Genomic DNA, 16,363 nt, shown 5'->3' on the forward strand with positions numbered 1-16,363 from the left:
TCTAAGATTTCACTCTATTCTGAATACTTTCTTTCTTTGCGTTGGTTCTATCATACCAAGTATTGACCACTGGTACTGATGGTAGAATTGCTGCCTAGGTTTTTCCTGTCATCTCACTTTTGATTAAACCGGTGATTTGTTCTGCTTTTGTTTATGGTTTGTGGTATAGGTTTTGTATGTGAATGTCTTCTGTTACCTTACATTGCACCCTCGGTGTGGATTTAGGAAATTGATTTCAGTTACTGAATAAATAGAACAAAAAAATTGTTTAAAACCCAGGGATAATAAGGCTTTTTGGGATGCTGTGAGATTCTATGACAGTTTTAAACTTTTAATTTCTATATTGACAGTGGATCTCCCCGAGAGGACAAAGATCAGATTCGTGATTCTGCTCCTGAAATTCGTGATGTATTTGGGGATTTTGACGATGATGAAGAGGAGGATGGATATGCAGTTCATCATGACATTGAATATGACTCAAATGTGAGTGCCTGCTACCAATAACTGATATATTTAGTTTGTCTTTGTGTTGCTTAAAATTTTGCAAATGAATAATCAAAGTAATCTCCTGCCTCAGAGATCCCCTGTTGAAGAAGAGGGCCATGAAAAAGGCCTGAGGCCAGAGGATATACTTGCAGATGAAGATCATAGGTATGGGTCAGAAGAGGAAAATTATGAGATGAAAACTAAAGAGAAACCACTTGGGCCACCATTGGAGTTAGAGGTTCCACTGCAACCACCTCCAGCTCTTCCAGAAAAGGTCTGGCGTAATTTATGTGGAAGCCTATGGTTTATATATTAATTTGAATTTAACTTTGACTTTGGGTGGCTGGATAAGAGTTCTTATTCTTCTTTTGGCATATGATGCCTTTATGATTTTTGGTGCAATATTTAAGGTGCCAAAATGAAAAGTATGCAGTTTAAAATGATAGGGCAGTGGTCGCTACTTCTTCTTCATTTTTGTTGTTTCATTCAATTTAATGCCAAGGAAACCAACCTAATTTCGTTGGTTGCAGCTCAGGTCGTCAAAGTCGGAAACTGAAAAGGCGAGTTGAACATAGCCGATTAGCCGATTCGGGTAAGTAGCGTGGGTTGTTGTTCTGTTGTAGCTTATTCGTGCTTATTGTGTTACTTGAGTCGTGTATTAGGGCAAAGAGATTAATTTGTATTCGTGCTTATTCTCTTTCTCTTATTCTTTGTTTTTTTATCCTTTGCAAGTGCTTTCATTTTATTTAATGTAAGTTTTTTTGGATTGGTTGTGTCTGAGGGTCATATTGCATTTTCGATCCCGGAAGGAAGGATCTTTGGTTTTTTGGCTCAGATTTCGTGTTGGTGATCAAAGATAGTTGACTTTCTGATTTTTACAACTGCAGATGTTAGTGGAAAATGGTTGAAATGGCAAAGTCTAAATTGGAGTCCTTTAAATTGGCATTTAGGGAAGGAGAAACTGTTGAGAGCACAAAATGCACTTGAATAAGGTACTCTTTATCCTGTAATTTGGCAAACTAGACCCTTTTAAGTGTGGTTCAACTCTTTCGTACCTCTTTTTTTATTTTCCAATCATATCTTTGGAAGTCATTTTAATCATAGATAAAGCTGGTATGGAATCTTGCATCATATTTGCCCTTTTATATTTGAAATTGATTAAGTCAAGAATCTAATTTCCTTTAACTTATGCTAAACATATCCCAGGAAAAATATGACAACACAGTTAAAGAATGCACAAAAGCATTAGATCTGAATCCAGTGTACATTAAAGCTTTAGTAAGAAAAGGAGAAGCTCATGAAAAGCTTGAACATTTTGAAGAAGCCATTGCTGGTAAGTTCAGATCTTATATTAGGGGTTATTATACTTTAAGCAGGACTTGAACTTTATTCTCATTTGCACAGTAAAGGGGTAAGTGTAGTTTCTCAAAATGGAAAGGTGCCACTGTTATGTGGTATTTGCCAACCTAGGGAAAGCCAGTATGAGTACCATTAGGCATTCCTTATTGTTGGATCTTAATGAAGAAGTACATGTTTTGCATACTGATGCCATTTAGATTTTTTTTCCTTTTCGCATCATTGAGTTCATTCATACCATAATTTTTTACTTCACTAATTTTAGTTAGTTTTTCAAATATCAATGGACAAATATGAAAAAGATCTTAGAAATTGATCCCTCAAATGATCAAGCTAGGAAGGCCATCAGGCGACTTGAGCCGCTTGCTGCAGAAAAGCGTGAAATGATGAAAAGATGATTGGCAAGTTTCTGTTATCATGTTTATCTTGGATTTCAATTATAGTTGCTATTGTATTATGTACTTTGCGTAGAATAGTGCATGGGCATTATTTCCTTACATTACCTTGATCCTTCATGCATACATTTGTAATTTGTTACCCAAATATGATGCTCTTTTCTTTATTTCTTCTTGTTGCTGCAAAACTACCATCAATGATGGAAAAACATCCTATCTTGGTTTCTGTGTATTTATTGGCACATTCATCTAGCTTTTTCGTCCATCTTTAAGATTTATTTGCAATCTTGTGGTTGAAATTGGCCAAGTCCATATGTTTGTTTAGTCAGATGAAACCCTTTTTGAAAGAAATTATTTTATCAAAGGAATTTATGGATGCCTTATTATGATATTTCTAAACATGGGATACCTAGGTGATAGAAAGATATACTATTATTTTAAGTGATGTATGCAACTTTGGGTTTTCAGAGATTGCTTCGTTTTCACTTGTGTTGTTGGAGCTCTTGGTGACTCTCTTTTTGGTTATGTTCTTGGTGTTTAAGGTCTCTTTCTTTTCCTCACCCTTATTTTCCTGTTTAATAGTTCTGTTTTTATTGAATCATCATCTCTGAATTGTATCTTCTAATTTCCTTTTTTTGTCACGCAAGAGGCCACCTTCAAGTGTTTGTTTTTTTCGCCTCTCATTTTGGAATCGATTTTTATGTTGATTTCCTTTGGCCAAGGCACATTTATTTCTCATGATAGTACAAACGACTTCAAACTGTATCATTTTCTTTCTTTGCAAAATATAGTCGCCAAATTAATCGTCAATGTTTCTTCAAGAAATGGTTTTGGTATTATTTAGACAGATAATGATAATAATACAACAACTTTATCTTTTTGTTCCAAATTGTATATACCTTTAAGGTGAATCATTTTGATCCTGCTTATGTATGTGTAAATTATTTTTTTTCCTGTTATTTTTTTGTGTGTTTGTAATAAACCCTCTTTTGATTCAATGCGGTTCAGGAGTTGGAATGGCTCGGTCTCATCAGATTCTAGAGCTGAAAGGTACAATTTTTGGAGATTTCCTTTTTCCTTTCTTGATTTCACGCCTTGAGTGACTAGGATTTCTTATGCTTTCCTTAATATTAATATTGCAAGATAAATTAGGCTTTAAGATCTCAGACGTTCTTACTTATTTGAATTTTTCTGTATAATTTACTTTAATTTTCTTTGCTAAAAGATTTCATCTCTAGAATAGAATTATTTCCTGGTTGGATTAAAAAAAAGAATAATATTTTGGAATTTTGATCTTACTTGATGGATAATTTTGGATTAAATTGACTGGTTTTTTATTTGTGATGTGTTAAATGTGTATTTTTTTTTTGTGTCCTGCGTTTTTTTTTCACGCTTTGGTTTGCACTAGAGCTCTCAACTCTTATTATTCTAACTTAAATGATATACTTTTATGCATTTAATTTTAAAAAGCTTCTGTGGTAAAAAGTAAGAAATTCTATAAAGGTTAACCCAATGCACTTCTCTCTGTTGAATCTGTAACCATCAAAGATCTCATATTTGTCTTTTTATCGTCTCCTTTCATATCACTTACTTTTTTATCCTTTAATTTGTTATTATTATTAAACTTTTTAACCTTTGGTTTGTTTTTTTGTGTGTTAATTGGTAGATGGAAAATAGCAAGGCATTGTTGGAGATTGAGGTGAGTTTCATTATTTCTCAGTTTTGTGTTTTACCCAAAATTTTATTCTGCTTAGATGGGAGCAAATTTTTTATTTAGGAATTCTGCATCTCTCTGAAAGTTTTATTTTATTATGTAGATAAATAAAATCTCGTGAGAGTTTGATGTTATTGATTTTTGGTATGGTGTTGTTGGTTGACTCGTGTGCAGTTAGATGATGGATCTTATGAGTTTAGTTTTTGAGTGTTGTTTTAAATCTTTTTGAGACGTTGGTTTTGTTGTTGAATTTCTTTCTATTTGTGCTGGTTTTGGAGTTAAAACTTGCCCATATGAAAAGAGAAGTGTCCCTATCCAGCAACAGCAACAGCAACTACTCCTCAATGGGAAAGAGATTAGGAATTCTGACGAGTTAAGAGCGATAGGCGTAAAGGATGACAATTTGTTTGTGATGGTCCGCTCTGGTGTTGGCAGTGGCGGCGGTGGCGCTGCTAGGTATGACTCTTCATTTATATTACTTTATTGTTATTTTTGTTTTACTTTGTGTTTTTATGAAAAGACAAATTAGATAGAGGTTGCTATGTAATATTATATGTCTATAAAATTTCTGGACAAATTGTAACTGTGGTTGATTGATTGGCTTTTGAGCTGGGTATGGGATTCAAAGAGATACCCCTCAACTCTTACCATCTCTCCGAATCCTATAACCAGTTGAGAAGCCAAATAATCCATTTTGAGTTTGTTTCAAATAATTAACAATTTATTGTATTTTGAATTGTCATCAAGTGTATGGAAATAATAAATCATCCACCTATTTTCTTGGTGTTTTTCGTTTGTAATGGTTTTTCAGCTGTCTTGTGGATGAAGAATTCTCTAAGAAAGTTAAGGTAAACAATATTCTTTTTTTATTATATTTTATATAAACTGTTAAATAATCTTCCTTTTTGATTATGTTTTATATGGGTATGTGTATTTGAGTATTTTGAAAATAATTTTTGAGATTAGAGATACATTTTAAATTTGCATAACAAATTCTTCCTGAATTTGAAGTCTCAATTCTCATATTGGTAATTTGCCAGATAAATTAGTCTTTAAGATCTGACAAATGTTATTACTTTTTTTTTAATTCTTTTGTGTAATTGACTTTAGTTTTGCTTTGATTAAGGATTTTATCTTTAAAATAAAAATATTCGATTGCTTGATTTTAAAAAAAAAAAGGAAGAATAATATTTTGGAATTCTGAACTTGATAAATATTTTTGGATGAAATTTACTTTTTTTGTCACATTTGATGTGTTAAACGTGCATTTTTTGTTGGTATTATTGCTATTGTTTATTGATTTTATAGGTGTCTTTTTATTTTCTTTTAAATCTATATGAATTTATTGTTATTTTAGTTGTAATATTTTAATGTATGGTTATATTTATTGATCAATTTGTTAAAACTTAATTTTTATTTAATATATACTTCAATCTAATTCATTCATATATTTTGTTAGTTAAAACTATATTTTTAGTTAATATATATTTCAATTTAAATATTTTTAAAGAATGCCTTCTCTTACTTTTATTTCTTACTAATTTATAGTGTGAGGTATATCTATTTTGTTTTAAATTTGTGTCTTTTTATATTCTTTTATTTATTTATAAAAAAATAGAAAGAAATATTGATTTGATAGAACAAATCTCTCTTGGATCCTTTTTCAGAGAAACACTTTACCCCCACCTCCCTCATGTTCTTCACTCCCTATACCATTCCATCAACAGTCTCATGGCTCTGACTAATCCCATTTTCCAAGCACAATCTAGGCCTCCATGCATTTCATTTTGTAGAGTTATTCTATTTTTCATATTCTTGCCCTATATCCTTTAAACCCTTTTTCACTCTACTTCATATTGCAGGGTTCACATCTTTTTGAATCAGTAGTCTGGTTTTTGAGTTCTTCTTTTCAGTCTCTGGGTTTCATGTTTCTGTATAATTGTACTATAAATCCTGGAAAGGTTACGAATAATAGAGAAGATGAAACCATTGAGCCCTATGCTTTTCACCTCTGGCTGCCATAGTTCTGTGGTGCAGCACTCTCTTCAATCTGATTATGGTGGCGATGAGAGTTTGTTTGGATTGATTTTTGTCATGGTTGTGTTATTTATTTTAATTTCAGTTATGATACTATATTAGGTTTTAATCTTATAATTATTGATGCATTATTTCTTCTTGGGTATTGAACTGAATAAATAATTAGTGTTACTGTTCTACTTTTTTTTCACTATTTACTTCGCACTGGAACTCTTTTAACTCTTATTTTTTTAATTCTTAGGTGTTTCATTTTTATGCATTTAATTTTAAAGAACTTTTGTCGTAAAAAGTGGGAAGTTGTATAAAATTCTATCTGGTGCAATTCCAGTGATTTTTTTGTTATTTATCTTGAGTATTTATTTTGTGAATGCATATTTTGTTGGCCTGTTTTTTGAAATAAGATTAGTATGTTCTTATCTTTTTTTTGTATTGTTGTACAGTTCTTGAATTGTACTTGAGTTGTTCACATATTCATTTTTCTGAATTCTTACACAAAAAAAATGAGAGTCAAATTTATCTTTGTGCCTTTATTTTTTTCTTGGGTGTTGTTAGTAACTAGATTTCATTTATATAATAAGCACTATGGTTGTGAATGTGATAACCTACATAGTCTTATTTATATATAAGTGTACACCACTTGAGTTTTATTTAGAAGTTATTTTGAATTCTTTTTTAATTGTTGCTCCCCCTTCTTCAATTGTCAAACAGCTTTTAGCTTGGAAAAATAAAAGCTCTTGATAAAGTTAAGTCAAATAATAATAATACTATTATTACATTTTAATAATTTACATTTGACTCACAAGAACATCTCTCAAAATCATAAATTTCAAGCAATTGGACTTGGTATATTTGGAAGGCTATATCATCGTATAACAAAATGAATGTTATATTTATGTATATCATGGAAGTGATGTTCACTTTCCCATATCAGCAGCTTTTATACTTCTTCCTTGTGTTACCCTACATCTCTAATCCTTATTTCAGTGTTAATGGTACTTTTCTTGTGGCAGGTTGGGCATTTATTGATTCTGTTCTACATAGATTGGTACCTCTTTGGGTGGGTACTAGAGGATTAGAATTTACTTGGGATTACATTCTACAGGGCCTAGAGGCTAATACAAATTTGGTACGTTATTTCTCTTAATGCTATAACTTCGGATAGGTCAAGCTGAAAAATGTAGTCAATATTTTTCATATAGTCAATATCCCTCTTTTCTTGAATCTTAGATTGGATTTTCATATCATATTATGGTTCCATATTTTGTATGTGTTGCTATTTTATGATACAAAATTATGAGTTTGTCTATAGCTTTGCTTTGCTTAAAAATTTTATCTTTATAATAAAAATATTTTATTTCTTGATTTAAAAAAAAAGAATAATAATATTTTGGAATTCTAAACTTATTTGATGAATATTTTTGAAATGTTTTTAGAGTTGTCACTTAGATGATGATCAAACGAAGATGTTTGCTTATGAAAAATGATGCTTTTAGTTTTCTGGGCCAAAGTGACTTGTGATAGTACATATATAATAGATTACGGTTATTGAGATATTTGTAAGTTTACTCTGTTTCATATTCACTCTCTGAGCTTGAGATCAAGATTTAATATATATATATTTATAGTTTTTAGGCAGTTAAACACAATAAAAAGTAATAGAATATAGCTGCTGATTCAGTCTTTTATTAATGGTAAAATATATTGGTTTCGAATGATTGTCGTTATACATGTAAATCCCTCCAGTTTATTTATTCTATTATTTTTCTCATTATACAATGATTCAATCAAAATGACAGGATGCCAAATTCATTAATTGAATATTTATATTTTGTTTCATTATCTTTTTACTTTTCATGAGTTCAGTTTTTTTATTGTTTCATTGTGCGGAAAACTATAAATGCATATATAGTTTATGTAATTTATCTTTTGTTTTGCAGTTAGAGGTTCTTTAATTTTGGACAAAAATTTTTTATTTCAATTACAATAAAGAAGTGATATGTGGTATATTTTGGTTTTAAAATTAGTAATATATAATAGAATATATAATAGATAGATTCTATTTTTAAAGTGATCAAAGGTTTATTTCTCTCCTGATGTATTCATGTATAATATTTAATTTGCATTAATAGTATCAAAAATATATATTTTATTTATTTTGTAATCATTTACATATATGCTTACTTACAAAATGATTTATATATAGTTTTCAACTTTAAAGCTCTAAAATAGCATAAAGTATGTTTTTTGTTGAAGAAAAAATTTTGCATTTCACTATATTTTGTATGTGCTTATTTGTGACTGTTATTTCATTTAATGTGTATGAATTATACATTTTCTTTCCTTGGTCGGTGATGCCAAATTTAATACAAATTGTCTTGTGTATTGTCAGGGTTGCAAGATACAAGCTACTATTCGCAGGCCTATGATTCATACGTTCAAAGAACTTTTGTCCGAGGTCAAGTATATGTGTTGAAACTCTTCTTTATTGTTCCAAATAGGCCAATAAGCATCATTTCAAATCTTTGATTCCATAGTTTAGATTAACTATTACATATAAATAGAATTTTATCTCTGTAGTTGCATTATTGCTTAATAATAGGGTTTTTTCTTATATTTTAATTTTGTGATTCCGAATAACTATTTGTATGGATGATAAGCCACATGTATAATTATATTTACTCATATTACCTTTTTTTTAAATTATTAAAGTTATTGATTTTTTCGATTTACCTGTTTTGTTTTGGAAAATGATTCATCGTGTCATAAAGAAGTGATATGTAATAATAGTTGAAAATTTACAAAGAAAATAAAGAAAGAGTATTTGTCAATTATCAGCACCTTTTAAAAATTTATGCTTTTTAAATCTTGATATAGAACTAGACTAGGAGGCTATCAGAAATTTGTATTTTGTACACAAAAATGTATTCTTGTTTTTTTGTAATTGTTTCTTCAGTTGACTTCTTTCATTTTAGTGCTATTTTACAATTCTATGTTGCTTCAGTTTTGTCTTTTTGGATAGGATAAATATTTTTAGGAGTAGTAGTATAAGGTTACATAATTTATAGAATCTGATAAGTTGGAAAAAATTTAGAGGCACATTAGTTTTCAAATGGTATATTAAAAATAGACCATATTTTACGTATTTAGAGTATTCATTCAAGTGTCACTTTCATAATGTAGGATTCAGATTAAAAGGTAGTGGTTGAGAGATTTGTAGGAACGAGTTGAACAAAAGAAGCCTTGCACTTTATCTCAGTATTTCTTTCTTTCGTCTTGGAAAATAACAAGTTTGATGAGAGATTTTGGACATTCATTCTTTTTCTCTTTTTCTTTTTCTTCAATCAGCAAATAAACAAAATCAAAGGCTAAAATAGTAGTTCAAACCCTATTAGCATTGAAATTTGATAACTTATATTTTTGTAAAATAAATGTTTTATCTAATAAATAAATTATTTTAACACAATAAATTAAAAAAAAATTTTATATACATAAATTGTATTGGTTATGGTTCTTAATCATATTTATCTTCTGAACTGTGTTGTTTATATTTTTAAATTATATTTATTGTTGCATAATTTTTTAAGTTGAACAACATACAATGTACTATGAGGTAGAATCTCTATAGCCTCGTCAAATTGTATGTTGACATTCAAAATGAATGTTTTGAAAAGCAAGAATAGAAAGAATAAGTATAAACTTGGTCGTAATTGAAAAAATTTCTGCAAATTATGAGAATTAAGAAAGAATCTTTATGTATTTTGAATAGTGATAAACTAAATAAATCTTTTACTTTTAATTAAAAATTAAACAATAAAAATATTTTTATAAATGTAAAAAGTGATAATATAAAAATTTTGAAAAAAAACTGAAACAGACGAACAAAAATTTTCAACCTGTGCGTCGCACGGGACTTCTGCTAGTATATTATATATATATAATGTGTGCATGTAGCAAGGCTCCCACGCTGAACTTGAAGAAATCAAGTTCGGCGCCACAATCTTCTCTTGTCATCCTTGGTTACATCGTTCTCCACGCTGAACTTCGAATTTCCCAAGTTTAGCATGGACTCTTGGTCCAATTATGTGCTCTGTGTACGTTGTTTTTCACGCTAAATTTGAGAAATTTCAAGTTCAGCGTGGACTTGAACGAAACAATCTCTTTCAGGTGGCCGAAAATTTTTCTAAGTGTTCAGTTTCTGTTCTAATTTTTTTTTTGAATTATCAAAACACACGTAAAACAAAGGAAAAATAGTAAAACTCAATAAAAAATCAAATAAATAATAAAACTACTACTACTACAGAAAATAGACTAAGGATACGAAATCATCGGGTTGCCTCCTGACAAGGGCTTCTTTGCCGTCACTAGCTTGACGGTCAGCTCCTCTAAAGAGGAAGATCATAGGGGCTCAGCTCTTCATCCCTCACTGTGAATCTTCTCCCTGTGTCCCCATAAAGTAGCTCAATATGCTCCAGAGAGAGGATTCTATTTACTGTATAAGTGAACACAAGATTGCTAGTCAACACCACCTTCATTCCTGGGGAGAAGTTTTCAGTGGGAATCTTTTTGTTTCTCCATTCTCTGGGTACTTTCGTCTTTTTGGGAACCTCCGCCTTGGTGGATGATGCATTCCCGACATCAAACTTAGGTTTGATGTCACAAGAAATTTTATTGGTTGTCACCAAAGGAGGTTTGAGCTGCAATTTCCGTTGTGCATCATCAAAGGGTTCTTGAAGGTTTGGATTAATAAGCTCAGTCTGCATGCACCTCTCTTCTTCACTTGCTGAATGCATATCTTTGAAGACATGAAAGACTAGTTGCTCATCATGCACTCTAAGCACTAATTCACCCACTTCTACATCAATTAGAGCTCTCCCAATGGCTAGGAATGGTCTTCCAAGGATTATAGAGAAATTCTCATCCTCCCCCGTATCAAGAATCACAAAATCTGCTGGGCGGAAGAACTTACCCACTTTGACCAAGACATTCTCCACTAATCCATATGCAGGCTTTATAGATTTGTCTGCCATCTGTAATGCTATCCTTGTGGGTTGTACCTCTTGGATTTGCAACTTTTTCATCACAGACAAGGGCATTAAATTGATGCTTACTCCCAGATCACATAACGCTTTCTCAAAGGTTGTGCTCCCAATGGTGCATGGAATTTGAAAGCTCCCTAGATCTGGCATCTTCCTTGGAAAGTTATTCTAAATTATGGCACTACATTCCTTAGTCAAGACCACTGTCTCATCTCCCTTTAAAGGCTTCTTCTTTGACAACGACTCCTTCATGAATTTAACATAGAGAGGCATTTGCTCCAAAACCTCAGCAAAAGGAATATTAATTTGTAACATTCTGAAAACTTCCAAGAACTTTGAAAATTCCTTGCCCTTGGTCTCTTTTTAAAGTCTCTGAGGATATGGCATTTTAGGCTTGTACTCAGGCACCTTAAGCAATGTAGGAAGAGAGATTGGGAATGGATTATCTGCACGCCTAGGAGGGGCGTGTTCCACCTCCTCTTTTTTTTCCTTTGGATCTTCTTTTTCAACTGGCTCCTCATTAACTTCTGCTTCCATACTTGCCACTTGTCCACTTATCAAGGTGATAGTCTTGCATTCCTCTCTTGGATTCACCACTGTATCACCAGAAAACACATTTGGAGGCCTATCAGGTATTTGCTTGCTCAATTGGCCTATTTGCACCTCCAAGTTTCTAATGGAGGCTCTGGTTTCCTGCATAAAACTGTTCATCATTGTCTTCCAGTTAGTGTTCTGCTGGGGTTGAGAGTATGCCTGCTGAGGTGGTTATTGTTGATGAGACTGAAACTGGCGATAATTTTGATTATTTTGCTGAAAATCGCCTTGAGAATTATTGTTAAAATTCTGATATCTTTGAGGTTGGTCTCTCCACCCAAAATTTAGGTGATTTTTCCACCCTTGATTGTAGATATTTGAGTATGGATTATTATTGAGGTGTCTAGGAGCACTCCCCATGTAATTAACCTATTTAGAAGAAGATTTAGTATAATCATAATTCTCATTTTCATAAAATTACCTGTCATGTCATAAGGGACCTCTGGAGGTGTATTCTGGGTGTTGACAGCTGAAACTTACATTTCACTCAACTATTGAGTAATTAAATTCATCTGCTGACTCAAAATCTTATTCTGAGCAAGGATAGCATTAAGAGCTTCTACTTCCATAACACCTTTCTTCTGACGGGTCTCAGAGTTCACAGGATTCCTGTTGGAGGAATATAAGTATTGGTTGTTAGCAACCAACTCAATAAGCTCAGTAGACTCCTGTGGTGTCTTCTTCATGTGCAAAGAACCACCTGTAGAATTATCTAAGTGCATCTTGCACATTTTACATAAGCCTTCATAAAAGATATCCAACTGAGTCCATCTAGAGAACATGTCCGGAAGGCATTGCCTAGTTAGTAGCTTGAATCTCTCCCAAGCTTCATAAAGGGTCTCACCATCTTTCTGTCTGAAAGTCTGAACTTCCACCTTAGCTTAGTCAGCTTTTGAGGTGGGAAAAATTTAGTCAGAAATCCAGTGACAACCTTATCCCATGTATCTAGACTCTCCTTGGGTTGAGAATCTAACCACAGCTTTGCTCTATCCTTCACAGCAAATGGGAAGAGCATGAGTCTGTACACCTCAGAATTCACTCCATTGTTCTTCACAGTATCACAAATCTGTAGAAAATCAGAGATAAATTGATTTGGGTCTTCATGAGGAAGTCCATGATACTGACAATTTTGTTGCATAAGAGTGACAAGCTAAGGCTTTAGTTCAAAATTGTTTGCAGCTATAGGAGGTACGGCAATGCTTTTTCCATAAAGATCTGCATTGGAAACAGTGTATGAGCCAAGTACTCTTCTGGGTTGTTCATTCCCAACTGGATTTGCCACATTGGCATTAACAGCATTATTATGATCCATATTGGACTCTGCAGCCTTGTAAAGTCTTGTTTGTTGTAAACGCCGCCTAAAAATCCTTTCAGATTCATGATCAAAGTCTAAAAGAGGTTCCTTGTCCTTGTTTCTGCTCATGAACAGACAGAAGATAAGAAAAGATGGGATTCTCTACGTCAGAGTGCAGAGAATTCCCAGTGAGGTAACTTGTGTAAAGAAATAAAATAAAAATACTAAATAAATAAAACAGAAAAAAATCGAAAATGATAACTGAAATTAGACAAAAAAATTTCAAAAATTAATAGGGAAAATAAACAGGAAAATTAAAATAAAATTAACTAGGTAACACCAAACTTAATTTCAGAAATTAAGTAAAAATATTATTGCTATTAATTTATTTTTTTTCGAAAATACTAAAGCAAGATTTTAAAAAAATTAAAACTAAAATGCCTAATCTAAGCAATCAAACAACTAATAGTTAATCACTATCAATCCCCGGCAACGGTGCCAAAAACTTGCTGCAGATATTATAACCACAAACTAACCGGCAAGTACATCGGGTCATACCAAGTAATATCTCAGGTGAGTGAGGGTCGATCCCACGAGGATTGATGGACTAAGCAACAATGGTTGATTAATTTACTTAGTTAGACAAGCAGAAAATGGTATTTTGAGAGTTCAAACGCATTAACAGTAAGTTCAGAAAATTAACAAAGCAAGCAATAAACTGATGTAATTAATATGGGAGAAACAGTTAAGGCTTCAGAAATATCTATTTTCCAGATTGACTTTTCTTACTAACTATTTTAATCATACAAGATTTAATTCATGGCAAACTGTATGTGACTAAACCCTAATTTCTTAGACCTTTTTAGTCTCCTCTAAAATTTATCAACTTCTAATTCCTTGGTCACTTAATTCCAATTAGAGGGTGAAGTTAAATTCTAGTTTAAATGTCACAGAAATCCTAATTATCCAAATATAATAGGGTTATATGTCACGTATCCCGTTAAGTACAGATAATTATAAATTTAGGAAAATATGTTTTCAAACTATTGTTCAAGTAAAGAAATTTTTAAAGTTATACAAGAACTCAATTAGAACAAGGGTCATACTTTCGTTCCACCAGAATTCATGAGATAAAGAATGAAAATAATTCTTGAATTATAAATCAGTACATGAATTGAAATAGAAAAATAATAGTATCAATCCATACAATAGACAGGGCTCCTAACCTTAACAGTGGAGGTTTAGTTGCTCATGGCTTAGAGAGAAAACTAGGATTCTGAAAAACTGTAAATTACGGAATGAGGTAGAAGAGGAAAAAATGAAGGGCTGATTCTTTTCCCTTTTATATCTAATCCTAATTAATGTAAAATATATTTCCTAAAACTAAAATAATATATTTTCCTAATTATAAATAAAATAAAAATTAAATCAAAATTAATTAACTGCAGTTTTATATGAGTGCATAGGGACCATTGGGCTCATTAAGGTCCACGCTGAACTTGAGAATTCTCAAGTTCAGCGTGGGTGAGAGCAATACGTGTCCTTTGGAGCTTGAAAAGAGGTATACTATTATATATTGTTGAAAAGCTCTAGAAGTTAGCTCTCCAATGCCACTAAAATCACGTTAATTGGACCTCTGTAGCTTAAGTAATTCATGTTTGAGTGCAAGGAGGTCGGAGTTGACAACGTCATTCGCTTTCTTCATTTTTTGCTACAAAACTCCGTCAAATCCACCCAAATGCTACCTGAAATAAACAAAAATTGCAAACAACTCAAAGTAGCATTCATAATGGCTAAAGGTAATTAAATCTTGATTAAATTCAACAATTTGAATGTAAATTCACTAGAAAAAGATAGAGAAGATGCTCACGTATCAGCTGTCTACTTGGGATCTCGACCTATTCAACAAAGGCGTCGGATACTCGATCCTGAAAGGTCACAGGTCATGGAGGAGTAGGTGCAGGCATTGTTAGAAGCTGGATTCATAAAGGAGGTAAAGTATCTATTGTGGCTGGCTAACATAGTTCTGGTAAAAAAGGAGAATGGAAAATAGAAAATGTGTGTCGATTACACTGACCTCAACAAGGTATGCCCTAAGGATTCATACCCTCTCTCAAACATTGACACCCTGGTTGATTCGGCTTTAGTGTATTGGTATTTATCCTTCATGGATGCGTACTTGGGATACAATCAAATCCTAATGTATAAGCCAAACTAGGAAAAGACATCTTTCATCACTCCCAAGGCTAACTACTTTTATGTAGTAATGCCTTTCGAACTAAAGAATACCGGAGCCACATACCAAGTTACCAACGACTGATGCACAAGGTGTTTTTCTCCCACCTAAAAAAAATTATGAAAGTATATGTGGACGATATGCTCGTCAAGACCAAGGATGACTTGGCTCTTTTGTCAAACCTCTCCGAGATTTTTTCCACAAAAGGAAGCAAGGAATGAGATTAAATTCTTTAAAGTGCACCTTTACAGTGGAAGTCGGGAAGTTCTTATGTTTCATGCTCACTCAAAGAGGCATAAAGACCAACCCGGACAAATGTAAAACAATATTAGAGATGAAGAACCCAACTTGTCTCAAAGAAGTTAAACAACTAAATGGAAGGTTGGCAGCATTATCCAGGTTCTTAACATGATCAGCATTGAAGTCTCTACCATTGTACTCGATACTCAAAAAGGGGGAGCCAATTTGAATGGTCCTAAGAATGCGAGCAAGCCTTCCAGAATTTTAAAACATTTCTAGGCCGACTCCTGATATTAACTCGACCTAGTCCAAGAGAAGAGCTCGTTCTCTGCCTAGCAGGCAAGCCGGGCTGTAGCCACAGTTCTAGTCTGGGAAGATGAGAACGGACAATAGCCTATCTACTTCGTGAGGAAAGCCCTACAAGGAGCAGAGTTAAACTATCAAAAGATAGAAAAGTTTGCATATGCTCTTATCCTCACCTCCCGAAAGCTTCGACCTTACTTCTAGCATACACTATAGAGGTCTAAATTAATCAACCCTTGAAACACATCCGACAAAAAACAGACATAGCAGGAAGGATGCTACAATGGGCTATGAAACTGTCCGAGTTTGATTTAAAATATGAAGCTTGGACAACAATCAAGTCCCAGTATCTTGCTGACTTTGTGGCCAAATACACTAAAAGTTAGGAAAGTCTGACAACTTGGAGCTTATATGTATTTGAATCATTAAATAAAGCCGGAAGCAAAGTAGGTGTCATCTTGGAAAATGAGTAAGAAACTCGGATAGAGCTTTCACTAAAGTTCAAGTTTTCTGCTTTTAATAACCAAGCAGAATATGAAGCCTTACTTGCTGGTTTCAAACTGGCTAAAGAAGTTAGAGCAAAAAGGTTGATAGTGTTTAGTAACTCCCAAGTAGTAACTTCACAAATTAATGGCACTTATCAAGCCAAAGATCCCAACATAAAGAAGTACC

The 16,363-nt window shown here is 32.7% G+C and overlaps 1 non-coding gene across 1 annotated transcript; it reads left to right on the forward strand.

Moving 5' to 3' along the window:
* Positions 1-12,398: 12,398 nt before the first annotated feature.
* Positions 12,399-12,501, forward strand: LOC127746149 (small nucleolar RNA R71). Its single transcript, XR_008007768.1, has one exon. It is a non-coding gene; the product is annotated as a small nucleolar RNA R71 (small nucleolar RNA).
* The last annotated feature ends 3,862 nt before the right edge of the window (positions 12,502-16,363 follow it).

The sequence above is a fragment of the Arachis duranensis genome, chromosome 3, assembly GCF_000817695.3.
Source record: "Arachis duranensis cultivar V14167 chromosome 3, aradu.V14167.gnm2.J7QH, whole genome shotgun sequence".
Taxonomy (NCBI): Eukaryota; Viridiplantae; Streptophyta; class Magnoliopsida; order Fabales; family Fabaceae; genus Arachis; species Arachis duranensis.